The sequence below is a fragment of the Cydia pomonella genome, chromosome 3 (genome assembly GCF_033807575.1).
Source record: "Cydia pomonella isolate Wapato2018A chromosome 3, ilCydPomo1, whole genome shotgun sequence".
NCBI lineage: Eukaryota > Metazoa > Arthropoda > Insecta > Lepidoptera > Tortricidae > Cydia > Cydia pomonella.
Window position 1 is genome coordinate 1,851,934 of NC_084705.1, and position 24,416 is coordinate 1,876,349.

A 24,416-nucleotide genomic window follows, 5' to 3' on the forward strand; every position below is an offset into this window, starting at 1 on the left:
GTCTTCTTCAATTTATTACTCCATTAAGAATATTCTCGAAATCGGCAACACTACATTGACTACAAGATGTTTCTGTGAACAAAATAACAATAGTTATTTGTTATGCAAGGTGGCAAAGTTGTTGTTTAACCTCTCGTGCCTTGATATCCGATTGTGCGTGATTGATATCCGAGCAAACGAAAAGTTCCAAAATTAAACCACGAGCGTAGAAAGTGGTTCGAAAAGTGGAATCTTGAGCGTTTCGAGGATTTTAACCACGCCAACGCGAGTAAAATACTTAATGTAAAACATCAAACAAAATGAAATCAAATCAAATCCAAATGACTGGTATTAATTATTTATCATTCAAAATACTCATTTAAAAGTCTATCTATCTATCTATCAGCCAACTTAAGGAAACTACTCAAAATTTGCATCAAATTACTTTGCGACTCTTGTGGATAAGTAAATTGCAACTTTTTCAATCGCCACAGAGAGGCATACATTGTATGTGAAACTTGAGCTCCGAGCTACGAGAATTGGCGTATGCACTAGTTTTTACGAAAGCGACTGCCATCTGACCTTTCAACCCCGAGGGTAAACTAGGCCTTATTGGGATTAGTACGGTTTCCTCTCACGATGTTTTCCTTCTCCGAAAAGTGACTGATAAATATCAAATGATATTTCGTACGTAAGTTCCGAAAAACTCATTGGTACGAGCCTGGGTTTGAACCCGCGATCTCCGGATTGCAAGTCGCACGCTCTTACCGCTAGGCCACCAGCACTTGTATGTGTTTCCCACTGCATGCATATAAATTAAACTTATGCTGTAGGGAAAACACTAAGCCGATTCTGATGACATAAAACGCAAAGGGTGTATATTAAACAGACTCGTCCCTACTGGCGTGAATATCGTTGTCATACATAAATAAGAATACATTTACCTTTTTAACATTATGTTCCATTTGAGGGAAGATTTATGAACACGTTGAGTTTTCTAATTTTCGTGAGGGGAGCGTGTAACTTTGTCGAAGTTAGCGACTTTTATGAGTGACGAGAAATGTTGGTTTTTGCTTTGTAGCATGTTTATTTAACTGATGTATTATATAATGCTGTTATAATCGATCGAAGATTGGAATATTTAAAGTAGGGCATAGGGTGTTTCCTATATGGATTAAATGATCGAATCATAAAATGTAGCTAATTTGAGAGGTAACGACCGTTAGTAGTCACCTGCACTGATTATAATATTATGAACTATATTTCGTTTTTACAAGCTTTTGGTCTGTAATCAAATCTTGCAAGTTAAATTTGACCCACTTCCCGGTTTCTGATGAAGCTGAAAATTTGCATACATATGTAAGTCGACGACGACGGTGACACTGTAATATCATCGTACCATCGAGATGATCTGATGATGGAGACAGGAGGTGGTCATAAGAACTCTGTGATCAAATAACGTAACCTAATTGTGTTTCGGGTTTTTAGAATTTTCTCGATGAGTATTAGTTGTGGAAAGACTTGTGGAAAGAAAAATACAGTCAGCGATAAAAGCTTGTACTAAAAATGAAATTTTTGCCAAAAACTTATTTTTCATTAAAGGTAAACAATTTTGACGTGTCTTTTTATTGCAAGTTATTGAAAAACGCTTAAGAATAGTGTCTGTACTCGTCGACTGTAATGGTTGAATTAAGATTTCGTATACCAAACTATAATTCATGTATGGGCTCCCACTCAACTGTAAGATTCATTTCGATACGCTGTAGTTAACTATAACAAAAATTTACCAATCACGTGCCGCCGCGCTCCCATAGAAAAGACTAAACATTTTTGTCTACTGAGACACTTACCAATTTTCATTAATTATTTAGGTTTTATAGTATAAAAAGTATTAATTTAGATGACTCTTAGAATATAAACTGAATTTTTCTTAGTATATGAGAACTAACTATAGCTACTGGCCGTAACTTCACCTGCGTGTAAGATGATGATAACTATCCTATGTGCATCCCCGGGCCTCAACCGATTTCCAAACCAAATTTCATTTCTATAAATTAGATCATTAGTTGTTTTTCTTTTTTTTTTGCAATACTACGTCGGTGGCAAACAAGCATACGGCCCACCTGGTGGTAAGCAGTCTCCGTAGTCTATGTACGCTTGCAACTCCAGAGGAGTTACATGCGCGTCGCCGAGCCTAACACTCCGCACCCTCGTTGAGTTGTTGCAAACAATCGAGAATTGGAAGTCTGTTTTAGGTTTTTAATATATTAATTATATTATTTGGCTTAGTCTAAGATTTGACAGCGGCATTAGTACGCAAAAGTAAACTCAAAATAAGTAGCTATATTCCATAATGCTTATTCGTGTCGACCTAAATACACAAACATTTCATTACCAAGTCCCCTCCTGTCAAAAACTAAATAACTTCAGAAAAATAAATAACTTCCAACCCTCCAATCCCTCCATTTGTCACAACCGGTCAGTTATACCACATACGAATCAATAATAATCGCCGTCCTTGTCTTACATATTTAGTAATCCTAATGTGGAAAGGGGAGATATTTCGATCGGTGCATTTAAAACTAACAATTCCATTTGAAACTATTGATTGTTATGTTGCTCCAAAGCTGCTTGCTTAGTTTTCTTTTTCCCTGGTGTATGGTTTTTAGGGTTCCATACCAAGGTACAAAAGGAGCCCTTTTATGGTGCGACTCTGATCATCCGTCTGTCTGTCATATCACTAAATATCTCGAGAACTACTTAAGCTATCGATTTTTTTTATTTAAGTTAAAATGCTCTTTATTGCACACCCCGAACAGGTGACATAATATACATTTAAACTTACACACAATACACATGTATTTTACATTACTCGAAACTATGGTGTTAAATCGGTTCAATACTCCCCTAATTCGATAGAAATATCCGAATAGTTCTCCATTTGTCTAGCGCCCCTCGCTACAATGTGTCGTCTAATACAAATGGTGTCGAGGGTTACATAGGTGTCGACATAATTTTGTGTCGATAACAAAATGTTGATTTAAAGGTGGAATTTTATTTATAATAATAGGATATTTAAGCACCATTACCACACGAATAACGCGAGATTCTCGTACAAAATGATTACCGTGTTAGGTACATGGAAAAAAACATTTATATAAATAAACTACCAAGGTACACCTACGATATAACGATATCGGAGCATGAATGATTTATAGTACATTGTGCAACGAGGGGGGTAATTGAAATTTTGGATACGAGTGTGATAATTCCAGACAGCCGCAGGCTGGAGGGAATTAAAGACTCGATTTTGCAATATTCTTACCCCCGGAGTTAAACATTTTCATGACACTTGCGAAGAAAAATCTAAATTTTAAGCGAAATAATTCTTAAATACTGTGACATATCAAACATTCGTCCGCCATTTTGTAATTTCTTGGAAGGTGAGGCATCGTAGGCACAAACCTATTCGGCATTCAGCCACGATTGAAAATTATGTAAAAATATTTTAATCGGCTGTTAAAATGTTATAAATTAAATAATTTTAAACATAAACCAAAAATATTAAATTACAAACGTCAGTATTTTAAAAGTAAAACTCATTTATGCTACTTGGTTTGTATGAATAAGTGACATAATCAAAGAAAAAAGCTATAGCTAAGTTATAGTTTTTTTTTTCACAATCGATAACTCCCGCGGGAACAAAATAGGCATTTGTCCTTCAGCACACCTGCATGAAATAAGATCTTTTTCGAGCAAGTGGGATGAAAATTAATATACAGAACTTAATGTAGTGCGGCTCCTTAGCTCGATTTAGTATGGAGGTATGGTCCCATCCAGAAAGGACGAAACTTCGCATGCATATAGGTAGCTTTTAGGTTTACAAGAATAAATCGAAATAGAAACATGCCGAGAAGTTATTGTTGAAGTATGTAGTTGAAGTATTGAAGGAAAAAAAAACGGAAACCGGTTACTTTTCAGGATTTTCACAAGGTTATCCTATATATAGTGTTGCGAATGCAACTTATTATTGTATAAAAATCAATGCAGTAGCTAAACGCAGCCGTCGGGCTTGGCTAGTATTCGGAGGCTTTTTAAAAGCACCAATAGGAGCGCTCCACATATTCTGTATCGCGGCCAATTAGAAGCATCTAAATTTAAACTACCTTTTTGTACTGATCATATATTGCAAATCACTCTTTCATCATCCTCCATACTATCAACACCCACTTTTCTACATCGAACCGTTTTGGCAAGAACCCTTCTAAACCAGTACCTTTTGGAAAATTATACTTCACTTTATTATCAATCGAAGTTTTATTTGAGTTGTCGACATCCTGACCTGCACGGCGGCTACATATAGGTTAGGTTTGTTTTATGGCAATCCTGATAAGTTAGACGTTTCTGAGAAAAACCAAATTATGACTAACGAAAATGCGGACAAACAGTACATTATATTATGAATTAAAACTTTATGGGAAACAATAGAGACCCGCTAACAATATCTGTTATATTTGTTTACATTATTTGCCTTTTCCATTGAACTCCACTTTAGTACTGGTATGACGTTGACGGTCTTTGAGTTGGAAATACAGAGTTCTGACATGAATACCCTGCCATAAGTCAGGGGAGCAAATCTAATCTCGCAATAATAGCCATCTCCCCCTGAGCTCACCTTGCTGACTACAAATCGCCGAGACATTACACTGTCTTGTTCTAATACAGTGTAAAAGATAAGGATGGGGGGGAGAGAGATATTTCGGATTCCATTGACTTCTTTAATTATGTTGTAGGTATGTGTGATTATTGGAAAATATATCTCAATTCTCTTAAACGGTATGTTTATGTCGGAAATATTAGAGGCAAGTGAGTATGTCTTTGAGTATAAGGTGCAAATAATCTTGTTATTCGTGTCGTGTTGCCATTTTATGCTTAGCCATTTTATAGTTTATGGTAGCGAAATTTTCATGAAAAAAAAACGCATAAATATTATGTCTTTCATAGTCAAAACAAATAGGTACTATGGTACTAGCCTCTGGTACTTATAGACAAATAAATAAATTGTTTTATTAATAAATACTGGCAAACGAAGCAAAATTATCAGATTCGATTTTTAAAGGTTCTTAGGTCAAAAGTTATTAATTATTATGTACAATATCTTAAATCGTAAATATATTTGTTGTTATTACCCGTGGCTGCCGAGTTTATGTACCTACTTTAGATGGTTTGATGTAGATGGTTTTGCAATAAACGTTTTTCTATTCTATTCATTTTATTCTAATTTGAATAAATTTATTTAAAATGACTCTAATGAATGATTTGATTTGTTACCTAGCAACATATATTTATTTCTACACACCCGTTGTTATACTATAGGGACCGTGCACGTTGGAGGGTCTGCCATCTTGTGGCCTGAATCGAAACCATAAACATGTACATTTACACGTCACATGTTTTCTCGTGCATAGTAGGTTCTGCCATCTTGTGGGCTACATCGGAACAATAAACTTCACATTTACGCCTCGCCCCAAAAGTCTGACGGCTCCTGTGCTGCCTCCTACAGTTCATGCACGCTCCCTATAACATAGGCCGGCAAGCAACTACGGCACGCAAAGGCCTAATCTACTAATTTAATCACCAATCTACTGTCAGGCAAGACAAACTATGCTAAAACTTCAGAACCGTACCAAGTTTCTGTTTGGCGTGAATATAACTACTTTGATACATTTTTTCTGCTTAAAAGTTTCTTTGCAAATTTTTTTTTATTATTTATCACATATTGGCCGGTTTAGGCCAATATTTTAATCCAGCGGCCTCATCATGCCGTAGGACACGATAGTCGAAGTCTAATGATCATGTCATATCAGTAGGTACTGGTATGGTAGTTATACTTCTATTTCTAAAATGCAGGTCGCCTATATGCCGGATACTAAAAATTACAGTATGATTTAGTACCCAATTTATTTTGTATTAAGTTTGGTACGAAATTTGTACTACAGATCTTAACAGTACTAATATTTTAGTACCTATATGGGAAAAATACGTAAATAGTGCTAAATATAGGTATATATCTATCTAATAGCAAAGTACATTATGATTCCGATAGCACTGTAAGCCCCAGATGTTTGAGCTGCTCCAAACGCCAAAGCATGCTGAAAATTTCACAGAAACGTTCCATTTTCAATTTTATCACAAAGGAATAAAGCATATAATTTTATAATATCTAAGATATGCCCTATGCGTGAGAGCGGGGGGTCGAACCAGCCAGGCGTTAAACAGATAGAACGTGGAATACGAGGAAAATTCAATTTCCTCACGCTGGCATGCATTGCATGGCGTTTTGTTAAATAAATAAGTTAATGGTATAGTGATGTGAATTAGAAATTCTCGAGCAAAAATAATACTTCAAAGATGTAGTTTTTTTTATACTACGTCGGTGGCAAACAAGCATACGGCCCGCCTGATGGTAAGCAGTATCCGTAGCCTATGTACGCCTGCAACTCCAGAGGAGTTACATGCGGGTTACCGACCCTAACCCCCTCCCGCCCCTCGTTGAGCTCTGGCAACCTTACTCACCAGCAGGAACACAACACTATGAGTAGAGTGGGGTAGTTATAAAGTTGTTTACGCATGTTAGGATGCGCTGACACAAGCATTATGCGTTTATGTCGCAGTATACCATTGTGTTACTGCTAATCACTAAAAAGATGCTAATAGCCATATTACAGTAGGTGTATCAGTCAGCAGTCACTATCCAATGTGATAAAGAACAATTTTAATTCTCAATTCTCAACACTTTATGCCACGGCGTTTTTATAAGCGTGCTATCCGCCTGATAGTAAGCGATCACAGCAGCCTGTCGACGTTCAATGAAGTCATCAAGCACGATGCCGACTTTAAGGATACAAAGATTCACTGTGTTGACAAGTTAGGACAAATACGAACCCCGCCAAAACAGTGTACAGTGCAATAATGAACACAACACAAATCAGTCACATACTGATAAACCTTCAACCCCACCATAGTCAATCTTATAACTACTTACCTACTAATCGACTGAGATAATCAGTAGACCTATATAAAAAACATCAAATTCCCTGTTCATATTTTACAGCATTTGTTCAAAAACCACTTAGCTAATTGCGTAATAAAGTGAAGGAAATAGTGATACTTATTTTGTAACAACATATATTTCCCCGACCTCCTACGCGCCGTAAAATCAAATATTCATATATACCTAAAGCTATATGCTGAACCATTTGCAACTCTATGCAATTACTGAATACAAAATTGGATGTGACGTGGCCTCACGCATCAACTTAACTTGCTTTTAGCAAGTTTTAATACCGTCTAGCAGAAAAAACCTCCACCTGGAAACTCTTTCCACATTTTAGCAACTTCAAACTCTGAGTTGGCTATTGCCAGTATTCTGTATGGAAGATGGTACAACATGGCCTCATGCCACAACGTAAAATGCTATAAGCAAGTTTTAAAACCGTCTAGCACAAAAAACTGCCATTTGGCAACTTTTCCTTTTAGCAACTTTAAACTCAAAGCTGGCAACACTGTAGGGGAGAGCGGATCGATACGGCACGTGGCTGGATACACGTGCATGTGCATTTAGCGGTAATGCGGCTTCCATTGACGCAGCGGGACTGTGTATGTTCACGGTTTTGCTGGAGGGTTGAGAGATTCTAAAGTGATTTGCACCATGGGTGAGACTCGTGAGAGTGGGTGGAACCAATGAGGGAATCGTTAAAAAACTTGTCTTTGAATATGTCAAATCTAAAAATAAAAATAAACCATAGACTTTTGTTTGGTTCCAAAATAGTTTGAACTATTATTTATTAACTAAAAAAGTAGACAAACAGATTCATTTGTAACGATGTTTACAGGGTATCTTCAACGTTTTTCCAAACTCTGCTCGGTGAATATTTATGTACGCTATACTGAACAAATTGTATGTACTATGGTCCCATTCCACTAGCAACGTGGATATCTCGATTGTATTTCGTAGCAAGAATGAATATGTATAAAATACACCACATGTTTAGCGTAGTCATGCGCGTTCTATATATATGCAAGTAAATCTGTTCACGTTCGACACAAATCCACCGTCTTCACACTCACAATAATTTAGATATTGATCACCAATCCATCATAATGAAGACGATTCGCTGTTTACTAATTTTGTATGCAGTGCCCGCCGTATCCTCTTAAGAATCGTGCTATGAATTTAATGCGTTTTTGGTATGAAGTTCGGCAACTTTATAAGGCTGGTATATATAAAAATATTGTACTGTACCAAAATGAACTTTGAGGGAAATGAAGTAAAAATAAAAAGGTATCTGTCGATCTTCACGCTTAAATCGCTGAACCGAATTTTATAAAATTAAATTATATACTCGTATGGATATATTTTCAGTCCCAAGGAAGGACAAATGATAGTTTATATCGGGGAAATCCTCATTCCTCGCAGACAAATTGAACTACTGAAATTATACTTTTTTACCAATTGTGGCTACTTTAGGCATCCAAATCAATATTGATGATCGATCCAATTCCACTACGCTCTCGAAACGCACGCAAAAATTTGCCGAGGAGGCATGCGATGGCTTTTAGGCACTTTAGGTTACTTAGGGGAGTAACTCCCCAGGAATAAGTGGTGGACCGTTCAGGAAATTAGATTTCCCCGAGTCTTTATATATATTGGAATAATAACAAAGAGAATTCAAAAAACATGTATTTTATTCTCCGTATTTTCGCATAAAATTATCTACAATTTAATGGAAAGTTCTACAAACCTGTTGTCCTATAAGTCAAACCGTCCCACGTCCTATTAAGCTGCCAGTGATTTTTAAAGCGTTTGCAGGTGATTTATGTACAGATCTAGGCTAACCTGTCAGCAGATCGCCTTGGACCCTGATTATTACACAATCTCCCGCCCACGTCCAGTGCTAGGTTTAATTTCAAGTGTACTTATAGCACTTAATAGATAATAGGCGAAGTTTGGCTGTAGCGGGTCCGCATTTGTCCGTTAAGATCGTTAAGAGTCTCAGGCGTCAACAGACTGCGGTATCTGCTTACAATTAGGCGGGCCGTACGTTTTTTTACTACTGCCAATTGTCTACTGCATCTTAAAAATAACTTTGTAAGCAAGGAAATATGGATGGGCAAATCAAAACGTCATTGCATCTAAGTTACGCTTTACCTGGATTTGGATTGGATTGGAATGGACAAGTTTGATTGTACTCATGTCGTATCATTATGCTCGATAATGCTACCGGTGAAGAAGATCAAAAAAGCACTGAAGCAGGAGGGATCCTGCGGCTGTTAAAATCGTATCGGTTTTCAACAAATTAGCTCCCATCCCGCAACCCCTGGCTTCAAATATTTCAACCTGTCCATAGTAATCTTTGCCCCGTGAGGCTAATGCTTATATTGGCGAAGCTAACAGAGTAAGCTTAATGAAAGCGCCCGAACACGACTCGAAACAACGCCCTCCATGGCTTATACCCCCATTCAAGTTCACTGCGACTCCGCTCCAGCCCTGGCTTTTCCTCAACCCCATCATAACTGAAAACTCATATTTAAAACAGAGTGAATAAGATTCAAAACGGCTTGAACTATCTCAGCGCTTACATCGTTCTCGAAACACGCTTCAAATGTTTCGCTAATCAAATCTTACCGTTGCAATTTGCACCGTATGTTGGACGAAATAGGTTGAATATTTTTTGAACGTCCCGCGCAAATACGCAGCCTCCCCCTAGGGTTGGCGGTCGATCCTTCCAGTCGTCGAGCCGGCGTGGACGGGGCGCGAGCCTGACGCGGTCTACATTAAAAAAAAAAAAACAACCAAAAATCCACCTTTTCCTTCTTCGCTGAAGGAAAAAGGCTGGAGTTCCTTTAGTTAATTTTGCGTTTTTAACACAAGTTGTTAATTTCGTCAAAGTGTGAATTTTAGTGTGAAGTTTTCGTGAATTGTGTGCGTTTTCCGCCAGTGCCAAGCTTAGTTTCGTGCTTAGTAAATCCTGTTTTTAACCGAGAGGGATATTGAGATTATTGAGGTACAGTGTGGAGTTGGCATTTTGTGTTGGGTATCGTCGTTTGTGCGCTTGTAGCTAGGAGGCCGCTTTTGTCCCTTGTGAGGAAAACAAGCTTCTCCACAGCTATTTTTGAAGGAAATTCCTATAAAACGCAAGTAAATGCACTTAGACTGGTAACAATTTTTAAAACAAATAATCCATGTATATTTTCATACATGTATATAACAATGCGGCACAAACAAAGGGCTTTCATATGTTTGTAAATGTATTAGTTACTTAATCAGCGTCAAAAACAATAGATTTACCTACTAGATTCCCATATAAGAAACACCAAAATAACAGCAATGAGCAATAACCACTGTCATGCGAATTAGTCGTCAATCTTTCACTTTCCGCACGCAAAGGAAGACCCCAATAGGACGGCAGTTGGCACCCATTATCATAGTGACGTAACGCTGTCATCTATGATAACAAATGACTGCCGAGTGACGTCACTTACACAATGCACAGGCATATTGTCTAGATATAAATACATATATTGAATAGACTTGCATTTCACTTTCTAGCAATAAATGATATTAATAATTCGAGGGGTGAGCGGTCAAACCCGATATGTCGAGATATGTTTTCATTCAAATTAGAACTATACGAGTATGTAACGTGCGTGGAGTTCTTATTAGAATGAAAAAAATATCTCGATTTATTGGGATTTCTTTTACAGATTAATGTAGTTCAAACGCAAAGATTTCTATACAGTTCTAGTTGGAAGGACACATGGTTTGCGAATTTGAGAAGTGATTCAAGCTATTCCACGAATTGATAGTTGTAGCAAGTATGTGTAATTGGGCTTACTTTTTATGACTATGAGTAAGATCTATGGTTTTGAAGTCCCGGAATAACGGTAGAAGGAGTAGGGATAAAATTATATCGCCAGTATTATGATACGATATTTTCAGCTTCTTACCGAGTCATCTCGTCGATATAAACATATGAAAGCATCATAATAGAATAGAATACCTAATTCATAACATAAAATAACACAATAAATACTTAATTGGAAAACAATATTTTATTCAAGCGACTTATTTCACATCGGTCGGTGTAGTAAGAAAAGTAAGAAAGAAACAAACCATGCTTCTTCTTGAAAATAGAATCACTGCATACCTAATATGTAGAACATTTAGACCCTTTTTCATAAAACTTGGCAAACCTCAGTTAAATTTTTTCACTTTCTAACACACACAAATGTTAAAATGGCGGATAGGAAAAACGATTATCAACGTCTTATTAGGATAAGGTAAACCACCAATTTTATGTTGGGCTTTATTTAAAATGTTATTCCAGAAATATATTTACTTTCGTATTTTTGTTACTTAAAAGTTACATTTCTAAATAAGTTATTGTCGTAAAATTAAAAAAAAATGCGTACAAACATTTTACGTGACAATTACCCATATAAAAATGAACTGTCATAGACATCATCATTCGATGCGACGGGTATACGCCCTCGTTCTTTCAGTTATTGGTTATTCTTTTAATAATTTCCAATGCAAATGTATACTACCGTTTCTTCCGACGATGTCGATACATTTCTGTTTACGGTCGCAGTGCGCAAGCCCAACTGTGGGCCTTGGCTTGGCGCCAGGATGCCAGCTGATTCGGCTTGCCATTGTTGTGGTGATAGGCTGAGAGTGCCGTCTGCTAAGCCAAGGTCATTAACCAATAACCACTGGTTTTCTAGAGCGACTTTATGGAAAAAAGTCTTTTAAGTGGGGTTTTTCATAAAAGCTCAGAGGTTGCAGGTAACGGTGCCCGCTTTCCCTATGGATAGAAATGAAAAATATATTTAATGGACCGTTTAAGAACTTGCATGCGATTTAGACGGTTCAAGAACTTGCATGCGAATTTCGTTATATTGCGGTATTTGGTCGATCATCAGAATTCATTGTACTCTGTAGAAGCGATGTATCCAATATTGCATGCAAGTTCTTGAACAGTCTAAATAGCGCTTTACTTTACCAATACCTTTTACATTTCAACCAAGAACTTGTGACTGACACAGTAAACAATACAAACATGCCAAGTATACCAAGCATTATCGGAATTCTACGCACTATGCACACGTCACTGTCCATTGCCTCTGTTAACTATTGACCTTTATTTATTGCATATTGATGGAACCAAACGTTTTTCACATTCTTTAGCGAAAATTTCTATAATTTTAGCAAACTAGCTTTTGAACTACATGTTTTCTGCTAAATCTATAATTTACGCGAGCTACTAAAATGGCATTAAAACTTAATAAACGTCATAACGTCAAATAATTTCTCTCCGTTTTCCTTGTTATGTTATCAAATTGAATTCCGCCTCGTTTGCCAGACAGCAAGCCTGATAAATTGCACGCTGCAATTTCATTACGGGGGTCGGGCAGGGAAACTTTTCAGACGTTTGTTCTATTAGGTTTTCTATTTTACGTTCATAGTTGTAGTAGTGCCTACTATTTAAATGAGCAGCATTTGCTTAGTTCCCAGTGTATTATGTTCGAATCTATCTGATTCGCTCGACGGCGTACTTGGCGGAACGACCCGGAGTGGATCATGGGCCTCCTTACCAAAGACTTCCAGGACTTTTTGTCCAATCGACGGCGCAAGGTTTGCTAAGGTATTTTTGCATTTCGTCTCTCCAGAGGTAGCTAATAGTAGGCAGTCTACGGTAGCTTCTGCCTGAGAGCTGCTTTGCGCAATTTCATCAAGAATGTAGTTTCGTCACATCTGTCCAGGTAGTTTAATAGGTCTCCTTGTTGCGTACACAGTCTTCTCAATGAATTCAAAGGTAGGTACTTCAATAAAATGCAATCCAAAGTGCGATGTATGCAAAATAGAAATCCATTCAACTCTAACTGAGTAACATTCAATATATTCTCTGTGCAAATGCATCCCTAATTGATCCTACTAAGTAATCTCCTGGTTCTGGGACCACTTATATGATCCCCAAGGGTGTTTCAATTGACTGGCGTAGTAATCACTCTGTTTCTAGCTAACATTTCAGCGCTACGCACCTTGAGCGACATATATACCATTTCTTTGGACATGTTACCTTACTATTGTATGCCTAGGTGAAGTTCAAGGTTTTACTTGCGTGATGTTGGTAGTAAGTTTTCTTTGGCTAGCTTTAATGTTGTTGCTGCCTTGTTTGACGTCAATACATTTTATAAACGGTAAAAATGTGTCGTGAAATCAGTATCTTTGCTGTAACTAAATCGAGTATTGTGTTTTATATTCATGTACAATAGGTACTTAAATCCGACTTTTGACTGATTTAATGACTTAATTCAATGATTACCAACTTCAGCCCTTAACGAAAAGCCTGGAGTATGATAGCAACAACAGCCGTAAAAGCTAAGTTTTGGCCCGCACGTAATTTATCTGCGTGGCCTAAAGTTTTGAGACTACGCCGCGACTTTTGGCATGCCACCTCGTTTCCACATTCCATTACTGCGGCTACAGTGGTGGTTTGCTAAAACGATACATCCTTTGATTCCTTTCCCCATTGTTTACAAACGCGACTCCATTATGCATTTTACTCTAGAACTGGCGATTATGTCTGTTAGTCCAGTCAACAAATCATTTTTGCAATGATATCGTATATTATACAGTCGCAGTCAGATATATCGGAGCGGCCAAATTGCTCACAAAATCTGAACACGCCTCTGTTGTCAAGGCGCGAAATTGCGTGTTCACTTATTTTTGAGCACCTCGGCGGCTCGAACATATCTGATGGCGACTGCAATACTATAAAATACCTATACGAGTATATCATCAATACCTTATCTGCTGTACCGTCCTGTAACCTTAAGGGGCTCCCCGCGGTTTTCATCGGTTCTTGACAAGTTTTGAGTCTACTCCTACATTTGCACTACAGATAGAATTATAAGACAAACGGCTATCGGTTCTTCAATCTTTCGATTTGAAAGAAATAATACTTTTTTTTTGTTTTTTTTTTAATTGTACAAAAAACACTTTTTTCGTTACTCGATTGATGTGAAGGATATTACATATACGAAGTCTACACAGTTGGGTTCGTCTTTGACGTCTAAAAACTGGTCAGAAAACCAGGTTTTTTGCCTTAAATGGTTCAACTTTGATGCCAAATATCTCGAAGACAATGAACTTTGAAGTAAATATGGCATAGTATATTGCTTAAAACAGTTGCTGTTAATATGATAAGCTACAAAAAACATTAGAAAACAAAGGGATTCCGATCGAAGGTCATTAGCGCCAGAGAAAGAATTACATGATCACTCCAATCCATCTACTTGATGACAGGTCTTACTCTTATCATTCGTTTTACAAATTTTACTGCATGTGCTCATAACTGTGTTGACGAGGCTACAATAGTTCGTCGCCCTCGTTTCAGGGAGCGGTCTCCGAGTAAGTAATTAATGTCGTTCCATAGCTCCTGGACTTTAAATATTTAGTAGTTGGCATTTTTATGTCCTAGTTTTATTAGTAGTTAAACTTGAGCCTTGACTCGCTTGCTTTGTATCGCTTCCTTGTTCGCATACTAAGATTTTATAATTTTCTTTTCAACTGGGTGTAATGTTGTAGTCTTAGGTGATACAATATATACATACGGACCCGGGTATGTCCTTAAACTTCGTCCACAAGAGAGGTATGGGCATTGTGAATGTCATCTCGCTCTGTGTGGTAGGGCACAGCACAGCCAGATGTCATTCCAGATCTAGAGCAGAGCCCAACTGGGGAAGTACCTCCACCTTACAGAAAATCGCAGCCAAATAACACTAGACCCTACTCATAGTGTTGTGTTCCTGCCGGTGAGTAAGGTTGCCAGAGCTCAACGAGGGTGGTAGGGGGTTAGGGTCGGCAACGCGCATGTAACTCCTCTGGAGTTGCAGGCGTACATAGGCTACGGATACTGCTTACCATCAGGCAAGCCGTATGCTTGTTTGCCTCCGACGTAGTATAAAAAAAAATACATATGTACATACGCGACGATACGATTTACTGTAAGAAACTGTTATGAGAACTACCCTTGAAATTATACATAATAAAGCTTATGCTTAATTAGCTTAATTATAAACAATTGTATGGAGACCAGAATTTTTAGGTGTCTTTTTAGTTATTGCTTTAGTAAAAGTTGATCATAGCAATGAGTACAATAATCGTGTACCTACATATGGATATCTTGTATCACCTAATGAATTACACCCATGCAGTATACGAATAATTTGACAGAAACATAGGAGGCATAAACTCACTACGCGTTCATGCCTCCTTGGGGCCTAATGATTCTGATTAGGACCTCGTTTTGGACGATGTCGAATAAGGGTCAAAGGAAAAATATAAGTCCTTTTAGTGCTTTTTTTTTGTATGGATGGAGGGAATACACGTAGCCAAGTAGGAATGAATTGGCACTAAATTACGTGTGTTCAAAAATAGGTAGATCATATATTTTTCTCATACTTATTCTTCTTATTTTACGTGTTGTCTAAATTAGGAATCGGGAGTAGCGATACATGAAAATAATATAGAAAATATTCTAATTGCAAATTATACAGTTAGTTTATAGTCTGTATCTTTAGGTGTTTAAAAAAATTTAAACAAACCACAATTAGGTATTTTATTGGGCAAGAAAATTCCTCATGTCTATTAATTTAATTCCATGTGCTAAAACTTACAGAAGTTTTACTACGATATGTTACTTACTCAACATAACAATATAGAAGTTGATGTAATCGTGCTATTTTGTAAATAGGAATATATCGGGATGATATGATATATGATTAATCAATAGGAATTAGTGTCATATTTGCTATTACTTCGCCCTAGTAAAGAACCTAAAATAAAATTGAATAATTAACCATTTGAGGGTAGATGAAAACATAACACGATTAAATAAAATACGTCAATGAAGAACTATGAAGGAACAAATTCACGCACTTTTCTATTTGGTTGGTTAACTGATAAATGTTTCAAGTACCCGAAAATGTAAAAACACATTGTTTACATTTATTTAACTACCTAAAGGTACACTTATAGTTACAGTTAGTTAACAGCAACCTATAACAAACCTTGACAATGATAACATGACTTAAGAGTGGAACTCACGTAACACTTAGGTACATACAAGTGGCATACAAGGTTAGTCTATAAGAAATTGCATTAGTGACACAGAGAGAAGCCTATTCTTGATCTCGTAATAACACACGCTGGTGACAAAGCAATAATATATTGAATTTGTTTTTTAAACTTCCTGAAAAAAGGATTATTTCATAGACAGACGTGCATGGCGAGACGACCTGATGGTTACGTTCGGAAGCGATTGATAGAAGAATGCTATTAACAGGTAAACGAGATGGCTCTGCACAGCTCCATACATTTTACGGTAACTCTGATTGTCAAAGTTTGACAATTCTGTGGCCATAAAACATAGAGCGCAGTACAGCGCCATCTATTTTGAATGTCAAAATAAAGAGCATATTTTTTTTCTTAGACTTACTCCTCGCAATCAATTCTCTTTGCTAATAACATACCAGTATACAATACCTAATAATAAAAATGTATCGAGTTGGATTTGCCTACTGATTCTATGACTAACCAACGAAATATTTGAGGATTGCTCTCCTAGCCGGCAATATGTATCTTACCTTATATTATCCTTAATTTAAAATCATAGACTTGTATTGAGTTTTTGATCATATCAATACCATCCAATAAGCTATTGAAGAATTACAATATCGTTGTGTTAACATTCGTCCAGAGCATATTAGTATGTCATCAGTAAACTCACTTGACAGTATAAATAGCAGAAACTGTGCGTCATGAAAACGCTCGTAGATGCACAATGAAATGCATCAATTATTCTGTGTCTATACCCAGATCCTCGGAACTACAGTGACCTGTTTATGCCTCTTGCAAATTATCTTGTCTTCGAAAGGTTCTATAAATAACTTAGCGATGTGTCATGATTGTGAAGATGCCAGTGAATTAACAATGGCGTATTAAGTATTCAGTAATGTCAGCGGGGATTCATGGAACTGCGTAGGCCTGCAAAGAATTGCAGTCACGTACCAAGTTCTTTTCAAACTATTCACTAAACTTTAGTACACAGTGTCTGCACTTTTTGGTAAATTAAAAAAAAATACACCAGGAGTACGGAGTAGCTACTCAGCATAGGTATGCTGTGCGTACTTTTTCGAGCACGCTAAGTTTACATGGACTTTTCAAAATGACAACGTACGAACACGCCATGCTCCACGTAAAATTTGGGGCGCAACTCAGCATGAACGGACTATAAGATTTCTTCTCTTCGGGCAGTAAATATGTTGCAGACAAGTCTTCAGAAACTGTCCTCGCATCTTCGATCAATCACTCCAGTCCCACATCCATACGTAATATATGTGCCAACTCTCACGGGATTCAGAGCGTGTCTCGTCTCAGTGGCATCCATCGACATCCGATACCATCCTCGCGCCATTACGAAATAGTCAAGCGTGTCCATCCACATCTGTCTTGTTCCGCACTTTATCATTTCCACCTTATAAAACTACCCATTCCGCTTCGTAAAGACCTTAAGAAAACCGGGAAGTATCAACGCATAACCGCTCATTTATTTGAAAAATACTACACTACTCAGATGCAACCTAACCACTTAGTACGTAAGCGAAGGTCTTCGTTTGAGCTTGGGAAAAAATGCTTTCGTATGTCCCATTCCTCAAACGATTCTCCTGAATTTTTTAAGCAGGTTTTGTGGTTAGATATTCATTTTTCTATTGGTTCAAAATGGCGGAAGTCTATGGCGCTCAAAATTAATACCATTTGTGAGTTCGCTATGATAATGACTCAACTAAGTTTTTTTAAGCTTATTGCAAGGTCTATTACAGCTCACAGGCACACAGCCACAGACCACAGGCTCGTAGTTGTTGTGACGCTAAAGCTTGTACTGCAAAATATGTGATACTTGGTTTGGTATTAAAAAACCCTTTTTATACACGTATTCAGAAAAAGAATCCGCTACGAGTCCATTTAGCGACGTTAAATAAATTAGACTTATTGAAATTGCGTAGCGAATCCCAACCCATTTTGTCAACATTTTCCAGCATTCTCTTTACTCGTGCAGCTAATTTCGTAAAGTGCCTTTCAGTGTATGACTCTGCTGCTATACTAGACAAATGCATCGAGGCACTTGAATATTTAATTATATTTACGTATGTAATAAGAGTTGACAGTATTTAACGACGAACATTAAAAACTAATTAATTATTGTATAAAATAAGTTATTTATTATTCAATACATTGTATTAAGAAGACGACTAAACAGGCAGTAAGGGGTGTACCGAAATAAAACTGTAAACTTCAAATGAAAAAAACTGATACGATTGAGAACAAACTAAGATTTTTAGAATAACTATAAAAAAAGCGACTTTTAATTTAGATAATTAGCATTTTTTTAAATTATATTTTATGCTGAAGAGTGATAGGCAGCTTCTTCCTAGCACATTCAGTGGCAGCTTTTTACGGACCCGTTTTTCATATTTGCCTGCATCAGTCCGTTACCCGCTGGAATTGTTAATGTTTTTGACTGTTTTATTCTTCTCTTTTAATACACTCTTGATTTGAGCCCAATAATAGTTGAGAGAATGGCACTCCAAACGTTTGGTGATCTTGCTCTGCTCTTCGATAACGAAATGCGATTTTTGTACGAAGGAAATTGTATGATTTCGACTTGGCCTAGAATTAAATAACGCAAATTTTCGATTACTTTAGCTATCCTAACCTTCGTACGAAGAACTGAACTGACTTTCGTCATAGTTTGTTCCATTTTAACCGCATATGTACCCCAATAGTAAGTAGTGTGTGTACGAGTAAGTAGTAAGGTATAATTAAACATACGAGTACTATAGTTTTGACGACCGGTTTGGCCTGGTGGGTAGTGACCCTGCCTACGAAGCTGATGGTCCCGGGTTCAAATCCTGGTAAGGGCATGTATTTGTGTGATGAGCATGGATATTTGTTCCTGAGTCATGGGTGTTTTCTATGTATTTAAGTATTTTTAGATATTTATATATTATATATATCGTTGTCTAAGTACCCTCCACACAAGCCTTATTGAGCTTACTGTGGGACTTAGTCAATTTGTGTAATAATGTCCTATAATATTTATTTATTTATAGTATTTATTTAGAAATTTTACTTCGCTCAAAAGTTACGGTTTTTTGTTTATTTCTCACTGCACCCACCTTGAAGCTTTTCTGTTTTGCCTTATGGTTGACTGGTAGAGAATGCTTAGTGGCATTAAGTCCGCTTGTTGTACTATTTTTTATGTGCAATAAAGTTTAAAATAAATAAACAAATAAATGATAAGTCAGACTATGTGTACAAAGTATAGTTCAGTTACTTAGTATAGTTCCATCTAATTCCCGAGAGAGTAGAAGAGAACGTTTCTAGAGTAATTTAATTTTTAACAAGCAAAAACGTCTGCGAACGATGCTATTAAGCTTAGAATACATTTAAAAGTGGAAAAAATAGATTTCTAGAGTATTTAACTCAAACTCACAAGTTACATGGCTAGCGAGCCATTATTCATTATAGGTAAATGACATGTGACCAACGCGACGTGGTGTGAAAAGAAAATCGAGTTCCATGGACTCCAACTCATCATTATGCGTGCGTAATCATTAAAGGCCACGTATAGGCATCGATCAGTGCATTGCACGACTAATGGAGCGCGATTCTGATTATAAGAATCTCAACTTGTGTGATGATACAAACTTGACATGGCTCGCAGTGCTCCCTCGCGCTTAGATATTGGTGGGATCGATAGAAATTATAGTATTAATCAATAATAGTAAATAAATAAAAATCGATACATCGTGATTCCAACCCTCCAGGGTCTACGCTAGACGAGCCGCGCACGAGCGGAATCGTTCTGAGCGTCGTCGTTCGCGGATCAAGTGTGGACTTACACCGATCATTGTCCTCGAACGTCCCTTTAAGTTCGTCAAAAAACCTTACAATTGGCGGCGCACGTCGAGCACGAGCCAAATGCTCGAAGCGCGCTCGTTCGAGGCTCGTAAGGCAGTCCACACTCGCTCCGCTCGAGCTCGGTTCGTCTAGTGTAGACCCACCCTAGCCATGGCTACCATCTGGGCTACGAATAAATGACAAATCAAGTTGTATAGGATTTCTATAGTTCGAATAGGCCTCATGCTAATGTGTAAAACGCGTTGGTTATGCGCTTTCTTACGTGGCTCCATGCTCTGATAATGCCTTCGAGTACTAATAAGCGGGTTGCCCGAACTATTTTTTGCAATTGATGTTTATCTGAGATAACTGTCAGTGATAGATTCCTTAGTAGTACGTAATTGTAATTTTTTATCATCTAAATGAAAAACTTTCGTCATCCTTATCAAGCTCTAATGATATTTACATGTAATGTAAAGCTGCAGTGCATGTCAATACTGTATGTGATTACTTATTCGTTTTTTGATATGTCTGTTCTAACCGACCTCCGCATGTTAATTTATTAAATTAATTCCTGATTTAATTTACCTTTCACTGTTTTGTTCGTAAGTCATTAGCAGAACTGAGAACCTTCTCAGTTTAGCCCAAAATTATTGGCACATGCACAGGCTCTTTTTATACCCACACAATACATTACATTGTGTTCAGATTTTTATGAACAACTCGCCCGCTTACTAATTCTGCTGCAGACTGGACAGTAACCCGAACTGGATGTTTTTGAAACTCGAAACAAACAAGGGGTCATATTCCGGAGTTAGTCATAATATTCGTATTGTTTTAACAATCATTACTCTCCGCACTAGACGTTTTTTGTTGATTTTACGTTCTGGTGAATCATAATCATGTATGTAGTCATGCTTGAGTAATTAACCGAAGAACACGCTTCAAAACAGTCTAATATTCCTTCATTGTTTGTTATGGTGCTTAACGAGATCAAAGTTATTTAAATGCATGAGTCACTATATAATATAGGTACCCAAATCACTATTTAAAGAAATATAAAATCCGTTTAAGGGCTTTGTCTATATTTCTACTAATGAATCCAGAAATGCAAGAAACCGGACCTTCCATACCAAACCAAAAACTGGTACATATCGGTTATCGTGTTCTGATTAGGAAAAAGTAGAAGAAAAAATGTTTTACAACGTTTTAACGCGAAAAAAATTTTTTTTTATATGGGGCAGGTCGTCCAAGTCAGCCAACCATCCATACAATTCTTACCATTTTTTTCTACTTTTTCCTAATCATAACATGATACCGAACATGCACTTAAATGGATCCCCACTATTTTTGTTAGATCCTGTATAAGTGTGCGTAAAAAGTTCCCTTGATTTCTTCAGAACCCCATCATCAGATCCCGACGTCATGGCAATTGGAGCAAGAAGCTGTGGTCTTAAAATAATTTAATATTCCGTCAAGGAGGCTAAGGCATTTTCGTCCCATTAGTAATTACCAAGCTACTACTAGGTATAGGAAAAACAGTTTCATATGCAGGGCAGGCATGAGTTTAAATAAAGTTTAAAAAATAAATTAATTAGACACTTCATGGGTGACAATAATTCTGGCGCAGGACAAGGCTCGGTGCATTGTTGAATATGTACTCACAGGATTTAACTACTTTTTCTTTTTTTAATTTATTTTTTGTAAAAATGAATCATATATATATATATATAGATCTGTTCTTATGCTGTAGGAACTTGTATGTGTAAATTAAGATGGGCAAAAACTTTCTATAATTTATTGTATATTTATAAGTGAGAACCTGTAATTGGCTCTGTAATTCTATTGGAAGTTCTAGATATATATAGCGCTGTTGGTTTTCCATATACTAAAATAAAATAAAATAAAAATAAAAATAATAACGCCGCCTTAAACATTCATCTATGATTGACATCGCAAGAATGACAAACAGTCAGTCTGATAAATGTAGCTATGGTTGCATTGGCCACCTGCGGAAAATATGACTTCCTTTATGGCTGCACGTTGAGAATCTGGGATGAATGGTTACTACGTACGAGCCTACCATCGCATCCTGCTGTTAGCTATATAATATGTTACTTTATTTGCATCATACATTCAAAGTCAGGCCCAATATTTAATACAAATTATGTACTGCGTGCAGGCTACAAAATATCATCATATTGCCAATAATAAACTAGCAATAGCGCACTACTTCATTTCTTCACTTCTAATTACATGATAGAAAAAACCACACAGTTCCTGCGATCATATGGTTTCTAGCGATTATGACCCAACGGAACAATATCCAAGCCAATTTGCGGTCACAATCAATCTCGATTCGCGAAGTAAACGAACCCGAGATGAAATTAATATGCAACAGAATCCCTATCAAATGAGCTGCACCACGCACGGCGCACGCGCCAGTCGATCTCGCACGCGCGGCCCGAGCGCATGTGCCGCCGCCGTTCCAAACTCCAAATTTATAAATCGTAACCGTCAATCGTAATACCGGCCAGTGACAATCCAAAACTAGTGATGCGATTTGTGTTTTTTTTTTCTAAATGAAAGTGATCGATTAATAATCGAGTTATAGGAATGCGTAGAAATCGTTTCGCACGAACGAACGGGTGGAAGACCATCATGGAGTAACCGCTGGTACTTTATTTCAGGCTCCGATGCCTTTTGTTTTATGGTAGTGGCTTTCTGTACCGTTATGATTACGTTTGTTATGTTACTTTACACCAAAGTAAATCCTAATACTGTCTGTATACGAGATGGATTTACCGATTTCTAATTAGAAGTAAAATTAGTAAGAGGTTATAATTTATGTACCTATTAACATTGTCTCAAAGTACGTGCAGTACGTCAGTCACTGTGCACGATAAATAAAATAGCACCGTCAGTAACGCTTGAATTGCATTACGCACTTTTTATGCGTGAATGCGTAATTATCTATGCTAATACACCTGTATATGCTTAGTTTCTAACGTTAATTGTGCGTTTTTTAATTAGATAACCGAACGTGGGCACATTCTAACATATACATACAAAAGTAAAGTGGAGGAAGTCTAAAAATGTCCCCGGAAATGTCCTGTTTCCGCGTAACGAAGAGTACAAGAGAACGCACTCAACTAGGCACTACCCTAGTTTCTTTTCTACTACCTACAAGATCTATTCTTGAAGATCTCTTTCACTTGCTCATTTTATCTTAGAAATTGGTGGTGGTATCAGTTGAACGTATACTTAGTGACAAATTTGAATCAACTTTTTTAATGTAGTAGACTACTAATATTGCACATACTAATATTCAGTCGACGTCAAAAATAATGTTTACATTTTCCGCCTTATTACAAAGGAGTAAGGCGCAGTGTAAACATATCTTTAACTTCGACTGTTCACATAGCTACAAAATACACATAACTGCACTTTATAAATAGAATTCATTCATAAAGTGGGGACCTATGCACTTTAGCAGTTAATATATCCCGGGTCTAAACTGCTTCAAAAAGGGAATATGAGAATCGCCTAACATTTTGGTCATGGTTTTGACGGAAACTGCTAAACACCTTTGGGTGAGGCGTATGTCTAGTGGCGGACATCTTTCGGTTGAGATAATAATGATGCTGGTGTGCTACGAACTTGGAAAATTGTAGTTATTTGAAACGTCTTACAAAACTTGGCCAATACCAATGTGAATTCAGAAAACCACGAAACACTAACGACATTCCACTGTAAGCAGACATCTACAGGAAGGTGCTACCAACTTGCGTTAAACTACAAAACACGATTCACCTTTCCAAGTGGAGCAGTTTAAAAGACGCTCCACGGAGTCCACGGTAATGGGTAATGGGGGAGGTTAGGGGAATGCACTTAGCGAACCGTTAGGTATATTTCAGCAACCTCGTACTATAAATAGGGTAATGGATGGATTTAGGGTGCCTATAAATGCCAAAAATCCATAATATGTATATAGGCTATGTCTAAAAAAGATGGGGTCAACGCTAAAGATCCGAGGGTCGAGGTTGGATACAAAGTTCCCAGGTAAATAATTATTCATATCTTCCAATATTGTAATTTTTGGACAAATCTGTTTCCTGGTCGGTTTTCTATTAAGACAAAATACTAAATACTATGAAGTAAGTATATCAACTTCAACGCAAAATATATTTGACTGTTGAACTGAACCGCAGGCGCACATTAAATAAACAGAGCCTTACTATAGCACTATCAAATAGTTGTAGGTACTCTGTCAAATGCCAGATATCATCAATATTTACTATCATTAAATTTAACCTTAAAAACATTAGGTAAACTACTCATATTTTGATGAAGTACAACTAGTTCTACGAAGTTCGTAAATCTCTGTCTCTGACTGAAACTGAAATTA

General features: G+C 37.1%; 1 protein-coding gene across 7 annotated transcripts in view; it reads left to right on the plus strand.

Annotated features, from left to right (window-relative positions):
- Positions 1-24,416, plus strand: part of LOC133515750 (adenomatous polyposis coli protein-like) — a 91,327-nt gene that overhangs the window by 5,123 nt on the left and 61,788 nt on the right. For 3 of the 7 annotated variants that reach the window (XM_061848325.1, XM_061848327.1, XM_061848330.1), the window contains exon 1: positions 22,245-22,684. The exons of 2 other annotated variants lie outside the window; for them this stretch is intronic. The gene's annotated coding sequence lies outside the window, so the exon portion shown is untranslated. Of the gene's footprint in view, positions 1-9,824; positions 10,047-22,244; positions 22,685-24,416 lie in introns of those variants that run through there. 2 more of the 7 variants (XM_061848326.1, XM_061848331.1) reach the window with 2 other exon arrangements.